This window comes from Sarcophilus harrisii, chromosome 1 (genome assembly GCF_902635505.1).
Source record: "Sarcophilus harrisii chromosome 1, mSarHar1.11, whole genome shotgun sequence".
Taxonomy (NCBI): Eukaryota; Metazoa; Chordata; class Mammalia; order Dasyuromorphia; family Dasyuridae; genus Sarcophilus; species Sarcophilus harrisii.
The window spans coordinates 240,793,789-240,803,279 of record NC_045426.1 but is presented as its reverse complement, the minus strand read 5'-3'; the positions used below and the strand labels follow the sequence as shown (position 1 = coordinate 240,803,279).

Sequence of the window (9,491 nt, the reverse complement as noted above, 5' to 3'; positions counted from 1 at the left end):
TACCCATTCATATATCCTGTAAATAAAAGGCTATTAAAAAAAAAAAGAAAAGAAAAGAAACTGTGGGTTAAGGTCTTGGACACTGAATTAGCAAAAAAAAAAAAAATGCTGAATTTCAAATTCCCCAGCAGAGTAAATGAGATTTATTTTTGCTGGAAAAATAAATTGTTCAATAATAGTAGTCAACACTTAAAATAGTAGTTTTAAATATTCAAAACACTTTATTTGTATCAGCTTGTTGCATCCTCGAAATAATCCAGTGAGGCAAGAACTGTTGTTTTCTCCATTTTTCTGTTAGGGATTGTAATACTCTAAGCAGTTAAGGGATTTGTAATATAGTTGTAAAGTTTCTGAGACAAAATTCCAATACTGCTCTTTCTCACCCAGCACTTCAAACACTACATTTCTAAATGAATGTTGTAAAATGAGGAAGAAAATGAAAATAATAAAAAGCAAGGAAGTGATTTTGTGAAATGGGGACTATATTTCTGAAGTGAAGAAACTGAAAGTCAGCAGTAAAAAAAGATAAAGAAAAATTAAAAGTATATATCATAGATGTATATCACCAGTGAATAAAACCAAATTGTGTGAATGCTTATTTTATAAGACAAAATAATCCTAAATTCAAAGTCATCTTCTTTCTCAGTTTATATGCTTCATACTGTTGTTTTCTTTAAAAAAAAAAAAAAAAAAAAAAAAAACACTAATTGAATTGCCTAATTAGGCAGTTACTGAGTTGGTTATCTTCAGGCCAACATTGCAAGCTCAAGTTACAGTTTGGATTTTGAATTATAAGTCTTAAAACTTCATACATACAATTACTTCATGACATTTACTTAAATGGATGATGAAGGATAGTATTTGCTTATTCTTAGAAAAGGCATTTTAAAATTATTTAGTCTCATCTGATGTAAGTAATAAGACAGAGTACCAGTCAGAAAAATAACAGATCCATGGTATTTATATATATTTATGTTATGGATATGTAACTTAGGACAGAATTATTAAGTCCTGCATTCTCCAAGTTTGACTTTTACAGGCTATATGTTTAATTACATTATGCATCATTTAATATATTTCCCAAATAAATAAAAGTATAGTGTTATTGTTCTTGATTGATTACTTTGATTTAGTTTCAAATGCTTGAAAAGATTTTGACTCTTTTGCATTGGTTTCAAATTATTCATAGCCCAAAGCAATTCAAATGGATTCAAAACCAATTTGAATCGCATATACTTCCCTACTTCAACAACCAAGATCACATGGGACCTGGAAATGTGTTCCTTATAGAAAATACTGTATCATTTTCATGTATAAATTCTTTGTTTTCAGTTGATCAAACCATGCATGACAAATTCATTCTTATGGTCATGTTATAAGATACCGCAGAAATGTCAAGGGGACTTGTAGAAAGTTAAAAGATTTAGGTGAACACAGTATTAGTGCCTCCTACTCAGGAAATGGGGACTCTAATGATGTATTTTTTATGGCAAATACTATTTATATTTTCCACAATTTATAGAAGCTAATAACCACTGAAATACTAAGTCTGAGAAATCAGAACTAAAAGAAGTGTTTAATAAATATTTATAGATTGAAAAATGAACAACCTTGATCATTGAGTCTAAACTGTTCAGTCATTCTATTATGAACATGGCTTTAGATGTGATGAAAAATATAAATAGACCTCTGGATAGCTTATGTATAATTCTAAGGACCAACAATCATATGTGAAGTCTGACATTTTTATCCCATTTGTCAACTTCTGCTGAATCATATCAGAAAACCCAGGGGATTCAGAGTATTGTTCCGAAAACCAAAATTGTAATAAGAACTCAACCCAAGCCCATTTGTCAAGTGGTCTATCATCAATATATGACAATTTTCTTCAGTAAGAGAATATAGTCATCTCTCATGAATATCAAAATAACCTCCTAAATGAAATCTATGGTTAAAAATATCCCATTTCTCTTTAAGACTTTCAGTGGAAACATATTTCTATTTTACAGGCACATAGTGTTTGAATTTTCAGTCTGTCAGTTATTCTGAATTAACATGACAAGAGTTGTTAATGTGTTTTGAGAAAAAAAATTATTCTTCAGGTAATGAAAAACAATTTGGATACGCAACAGCAAATAATACAAACAACACATTTATTTAGAAAAATAAACTGAAAATGCTGTTTGTTACATTTTTCCATGAAGCATAGATAAATGGCTATAAAAACTTTTTATATGTCAAATACATATTAAAAATGATTTTTTATTATCAAGTGGGAGAACAGTGTCCAAGTTTAGACAGAATGTTGGACTGTACAATTCATTGAATTTGACTTCTTGGTTATTGTTATGATATAAAATGATTATCATTTAAAAAAATAATCAATCCCTTTTTAATTTACTTGATCACACATATTTTTGGGGTGATTTTTGTGGTTTATCAAATTTAAGAAAGGATTATTTTCACTAAATGTAAGTCCTCTCCTCCTTCAGAGAAAAAGGAATGTTTTCTTCACAGTTTTTCAATATTCCCTTTTCAGAGCATCTACAAGAAACAGTTTGTTAGCTGTCTAAAATCTCATGGGACCATCTGTGCAAATACCAGCACACATCATTACCCTGAATGGAAGTGACAGTGCAAACATTAGAAGTGCATTGAGATGCAGTTGGTAAGAGCTGACTTTTCCCAAACCCTCTCTTCAAATATGTAGGAAGGATTGGATGCAGAATCTTTTCAAGCATTGAGCATCAACATTGCTGTTCCTCTATGGCTTTGAGTTTATTCCATGGGATGGTGACAATCTTCTTTCTCCAGAAATGGCAATGTTCCTTTTGTTCAATATGTTTTACTACCATTACTTAAGTGCTCTAGCTTTCCATTTGGCTTATTTTGAAAGTTTCTTTTGGGAGAATAATTCTAACTAGAGGTATCTTTTTGTCCTTTCTCCTCCTTGGCATAATTCCCTCCCCTCCACCTATCACAAACAAAAAAATAAATAAACAAATTTATGGCCTAATTGCTAAAACTTTGTTTCAAGTTTCATAACTCATGAAGTAACTTGCTTTAGTCCTTTTCATCTATGTTTTATCTTCCTAGTAATTTCTAAGTGAATGAAACTTAAGGCTGTGGCTTTTCTTCAGGGCTTTCAGCTGATGGCTGTTGGGTTCAAGGCAGATGAAATGATGCAAACTATTCCAGGAAAATCTTGTGCTCCATCTCTGAGGACTTTGCTGCTCTGAGGAGGGTCAGGTTCTTGGTTTCATTAATCAGCTCTCGATGGCAAGAAGTCATGGTGATGAATCTGATGTGAAAATAATTAACTGACATGCCTCCAAAAGTAGATATTCCTTTCAGCCTAAAAAATATCATAAAGAATGGAGATTAAATATATTAAACAGGGAAATTTATTTCTTGAGCATCATTTAAAAAACAAAAAATGTTATTAGAAAGAAAGAAATTCATTATCAATACCATGCATGGTCCATTCTAGAAATCATCATTGGAAGTCATTATACTTTGAGGATTTTGGAAACCAACAGTTTATTTTAAATGTATAGAACAAAATCAAATTTTACACATTTGAAAGCAAAATTGTCAATTTACCTTTTAAAATTATAATCATTTAATATCCACATATTTGTCATCTATAAAATGATAAGGTTAGACTAACCTTTAAGTTCCTTTCAGCTCACAATCTATTATTATTAATCTGTGTCTTTAGTTTATGGTATACTGTGTTTCTCAATTATGAAAATTTATCAAAGCATCTTAAGCTCATGCCTGACAATGAGATTTTAAAGTTTCAAGTAATTTCATAAGAAGAGTAAGTTTTCTAGACAAAAAATCCTAACTTAAGGAAGACATTCTCTAAAACATGATTATGAAGACATTAATGATTTTCTTATAATGAAAAGTTATTGTAATTGGTAGAGTTCTGAAAGATTCTGCTGGGTTTGGAATTAGGGGATCTAGACCCACATCTTGTTTTTGAACTTATTTGTGTGACATTGGCTAAGTCATTTCTCAAATAGTTCATCAATTCATAAATGTAGTAGAGAATTTGAAAGACTTATTATGAGGCCCAAATAAATAAACATATATAATACTTTTTTGTAAACTGATACTTCTAAGTGCTGGATATTAACAAGATTAGACAAAAGATAAAATGTATTATGAATTTTAAAGTGCTGTAGAAATTTTAGTTATACTATGTGATGGAATGATCAATAAATTTTGACTTTATTATTACAAATAAAATGTCTTGCTTGCTTACCTTTAGGTAATTGGGAAATCTTGCAATATTGATATGATTAATTATGGTCAGCATATCAAATTCAACTAGCTAATGCTTTATTACATTATTTTTAAATGCTCAATCAACTACTCTGGATGTTACTCTGTACTAGTGAGTGACAAACAGAGTTCAAAGTAAACCATGGATGTGATTTTTTTTTAACAACATGTGACTTTTAATTTTTTTAATGTTAAACATGGTGGAAATATATGTTAAATCCAATATATGCATTCATATTTACACAATTATCATGCTGCACAAGAAAAAAAAAAGAAGCAAAATAAAATGCAAGCAAACAACAAAAAGAGTGAAAATGCTATGTAATGACATAGATGTAATTTTATTTAATCAATTATATTAATCATTAAAATTATATGTTATATAAGTCCAGAAGCAAAGATTAGAGAGAGAAATTCCATTTAAAATAATGGTAAACAATATATAATTCTCAGGAGTCTATCTGCCAAGACAAACCTAGGAACTAAATGAACCCAATTAAAAATAAAATTTTTTCACACAAAAAAGTCAAATTTAAATAGCTGGAAAATGTAAAATTCCTTGGGCAGGCTGAGTTGATATAAAAAAAAATGACAATTTACTTTTTGAATGCAATTTATTTTATCAATTAAATTACAAAAATTATCTGGTAGAGCTAGAAAAAATAACAAAATTCATCTGGGAGAACCAAAGTTCAAATATATCAACAAAATTTATGAATGATTGATACAAATGAAGTGATCTAGCAATACCAGAATTGAAACTAAATAATAAAGCAGTAATCACTGGAATGATATGACACGGGCTAAGAAATAGAGTGCTGGATCAGGAGAATAGATTTCTTACATAAAACACAGTAGTCAGTGATCATAGATATTTAATATATAATAAACTCAAAGATCCTAGATTTTGGGATAAGAACTGAATACTTGACAGAAACTGTTGGAAAAACTGGAAAACAATAGAATACAATCTAAATATAGACTATCATCTCACACTATTAATCAAGATAAAGTCAAAATGGGTATATGATATGGATAAAAAGGGTGAGACCAAAAGCAAATTAGGATAAAGAATAGTCTACCTGAAAGATTATGGGAAGGGAATAATAATTCAGGAACATTACAAAATGTAAAATAAATAATTTTGATTATACTGAATTTAAAAACAAAATTGTACAAACAAAAGCAATGCAACTAAGATTAGGAGAGAAGCAGATAGTTGGGGAAAAAAATCTTTACAGGAAGTGTCTCTGATAAAGACCTCATTTCTCAAACATATAGTGAACTAAGGCAAATTTATCAAAATATAAACCATTCCCCAATTTTGAAAAATGATCAAATATGTGAACAAGAAATTTTCAGTTGAAGAAATCAAAGCTATTTATAGGCATATGAAAAAGAGTTTTAAATTTCTTTTTATTAGAGAAAGCACTTTAAAACAACTTTGATATGCCACCAAAAAAAATTTGATTGGCTAATGTGACCAAAAAAAAAAAAAAAAAAAAAAGAGAAGAAAGGGATAAAATTTGTTGGAATGTGCAACTATTGGCACAATACACTATTGGTACAATTCTGAATGAATCCAATCATTGTTGAGATAAATTTTGAATTATGACCCCAAAGCACCAAAACTGTGCATGCCCTTTTACCAGAAAAACACCACTAAATCTATGTTTCAAAGAGATCATCAAGAAGGGGAAAAGACCCATATGTGTCAAATATCTATAAAAGCCTTCTTAGTGTTGACAATATATTGAAAATTTTGAGGATGCCCATCTATTGGGGAATGCTTGAACAAGCTATGGTATATGGATATAATGTAATACCATAGCGGAAGAAGAAAGATTGAACAGATCAATTTCAGAAATACCTGATGCAAAGTGAAATGAGAAAAACGAGGGAAACACTGTGCACAATATCAGCAACATTGTGTGGTGATCAACTATGAATGATTCAGCTTTTTTCAGAAACCTAATGATTCAAGAAACGTACAAAGAATTCATGAAGCAAATATTATCTATATCCAGATAAAGAACTAATGGGCTCTGAATGAGGATTGAAGCATATTTTAATCACTTTATTCTTTCTCATAATTTGCTTTTTCCTTTTGATATATTTTGCAACTGTGAATAATATGGAGATATGTTTTACATGATAGCACATGTATAAACTATGTCAAACTGCCTTCTATATTCAGAAGGAAGAAAAGGAAAGAAGGGAGAGAGAAAAATTTGGAACTCAAAATATTGTAAAATGAATACAGAGGCAGCTAAGTGATGCAGTGGATAGAGTACCAGCCCTCAAGTCAGCTTCAGACACTTAACACTTCCTAGCTTTGTGACCCTGGGCAAGTCACTTAACTCCAATTGCCTTGGCAAAAAAAAAAAAAAATTGTGTATATATATATATATATATATATATATAATATATATATATATATATATATATATATATATATACACATACAAAAAAAATTTTCTTGACAGGACTCTGTGGGAAAAAATAGAATATTATTTTGAAGAAAAAAATATTTGAAGAAAAAGTAAAAGAAATAAGCCATCCTTGAAGTCCCAAAGAAAAAGATTCTTCAAGATCAAATCTATTTACAAGTGAATTCTACCAAACATTTAAATAACAACTAATTTCAACACTATATAAACTATTTGGGAAAATAGAAAAAGAAGTTCTACTACATTCCTTTTATGATACAAATATGGTGCTGATACCTAAGCCAGAAAGAACCAAAACAAAAAAAAAATAATAATTATGGAAACATTTCCTTAATGAGTATTAATCCAAAAATTCTGAATAAAAAAGTAGAAAAGAGATTACAGAAATTTAACATGAGAATACTACACTATAATCAGGTAGGATCCATGCCAGAAATGCAGGATTGGTGCAATATTAGAAGAACTATCAGTATAATTGACCATGTAAATAACAAAAGCAAGGGAAGTCACATCTTAATAGATACGGAAAAAGTATTTTGACAAAATATAATATCCATTCCTATTAAAACACCGGGAATAAATGGAATTTTTCTTAAAATGATAAGTAGTATATATATATATATAACCATCAGTAGTCATTATTTCTAATGGGGAGTGAGATGGAAGACTTCCCAATAAAGTTGAGGTGAAACAAATATGGTTATCACTATTATTCAATAAAGCACTAGAAATATTAACTTTATGTTGGCTTTTTTCAGGAAGGGGGGATGGAAGATATGGAGAGAGAGAAAGACCTGAATTCAACATTTTATAACAAATATTGAAAATTATCTTTATATGTAATTAGAAAAAAGTACTACCCCCCCCCCCCCCCCCGCCAAAAGGATGCCCACTCTGAATAGTGCTTTAGTACATATAAAAAAGGAAGAAATCAGAACCCTGTTCTTGGAACGAGGTAAGAAGATCACATCTTGATACAAAGCTTGGATGGTCAGAAGTAAAGAAAAACTGAGCATTTTTTCCAGAATTTGTCTGGTGAATGCACCACAGTGCTGTCATTTAATTACGTTACTAGACAAAATTTTTTGGAAGTACATGTGTTTAGGAACACATATTCACCAACATCTTACCTAAGAAGCAATTGAGAGTTACATGTCAATTTAAAAATATATAATACATATGCATGTGTTTCAGTGTTCATACGTGCACATACATACACACGTAGATATGTATGTAATATGTGTGTGTGTTTTATGTGTGTGTATATATACACATGTGTGTATATACATGTGTATGTTTTATGTGTTCAAGGAAGAAAGAGAAAATGCACACCCACAAAAATGATGTTCCAAAGATTCTCAGGGGTATAAATATTGAAAAATTCTTTACAACTTATAGTATTTATAATGCCTTTGTTGATTATCACAAAATTTTTTCTCAATTCTATAGTGATAATTTATTAAATTAACATGTCTATAATATATATCTAAGTACAAGGGAAATGTTACAGTATATAATGTCTACATGAGAAATTTCTCTATTCAAAATTACATCAGCACAGTAATGTAAGAATACTTACTAGGAAACATCCTCTTTTTCAGGGTGCTTAAATTCATTATCATCTCTTCCAAGTAGAATAAGTGTGGTTTCCAAATTAAAGGAATCAAAGCAAAATATCTTATTAATCACTTGAGGTGTATAAATAATATCAAGCCATGCAGCTGCAATGAAAGACAAATTAAACAGCTATAACATCTTACTGAATCTTTTTTCCCCATTTATTCTGATTGCTATTCTATATTTGGTAGAATGGATCATACAGAGCTTGAGGGTTCAAACAATCTATTTAATAAAAATTGTATTCAAATTACTACCACATAAAGTGGTTTCCAAGGTGCTTAAAAAGGAAGTTCATGATATTAAAAGCAAATGAAAGCTGCTGGAAAGGAAGTAGAAATATTTGGCAGTAAGGTTTCCTGGGATCTCAGGATTTCTTAGAAAAAGTCCTAAAAGCTAAACTGTACATTCCACTCACAGATGGATTCCTGATCAATCTAATCACAGTCAAAGTTAAGCTATAAGTCAGTTAAATGAAAATGGATGTATTTTACATTTACTAGATACCAAATATTAAGTTGTGGAAAGACAAAGTAAAATAGTCCTTGTTCTTCAGGAACGTGTATTCTAATTGTGGCAGAGAAGAAAGACAACACTTACAACACAGAGAATGGATGGTTCTTACATGAAGATATTGTATAAAATCCAGAAAGTCATATAGTGGTGTAGGAGAGGAATAAAGGCTAGTTGGCCTCAGGCCTTCTTCACAATGCCAAGAGTAAACTAACCAATGGGAGGAGAGGATTTTAATGACAGAGAGATTTTCCAGAATTTCTAGAATAAGACTGCTTTAAGGATAAAGAAAACTTCTAGTGTAAGGAAGGTCAAAGGGACTTCCAAGCTGAAAAGTCAGATCAAATCTAGTAGTAAAGTATTGGGAGTATGAAATAGAGTTAGAAGATGAATGAAGGAGAAATTGGATTTTATTCATTTGTATAATAAATTTTTCATAGGCATTAAAACAAACAAACAGAAAAAAGCAAACAAAAAAGGATACACACAAAGAAAATCCTCTTCTCTGAATTCAAAGAACTTAAATTCTACTGAGGTATACATTGTACAAAACAATATGGAAATAATTGGAAACACAAATCATTCAGAAATTATCAAACACCCAAGGGATATTGAAAA

At 30.0% G+C, this 9,491-nt stretch overlaps 1 protein-coding gene across 2 annotated transcripts in view; it reads right to left on the bottom strand.

Annotated features, from left to right (window-relative positions):
* Window positions 1-714: 714 nt before the first annotated feature.
* PRR16 (proline rich 16) overlaps window positions 715-9,491 on the bottom strand; it is a 284,921-nt gene continuing 276,144 nt past the window's right edge. The window contains exons 1-3 of one of the 2 annotated variants that reach the window (XR_004229648.1): window positions 8,961-9,330; window positions 8,323-8,464; window positions 715-3,355 (exon numbers count right to left, since the gene is read on the bottom strand). The gene's annotated coding sequence lies outside the window, so the exon portion shown is untranslated. Of the gene's footprint in view, window positions 3,356-8,322; window positions 8,465-8,960; window positions 9,331-9,491 lie in introns of those variants that run through there. The other variant, XR_004229644.1, reaches the window with a different exon arrangement.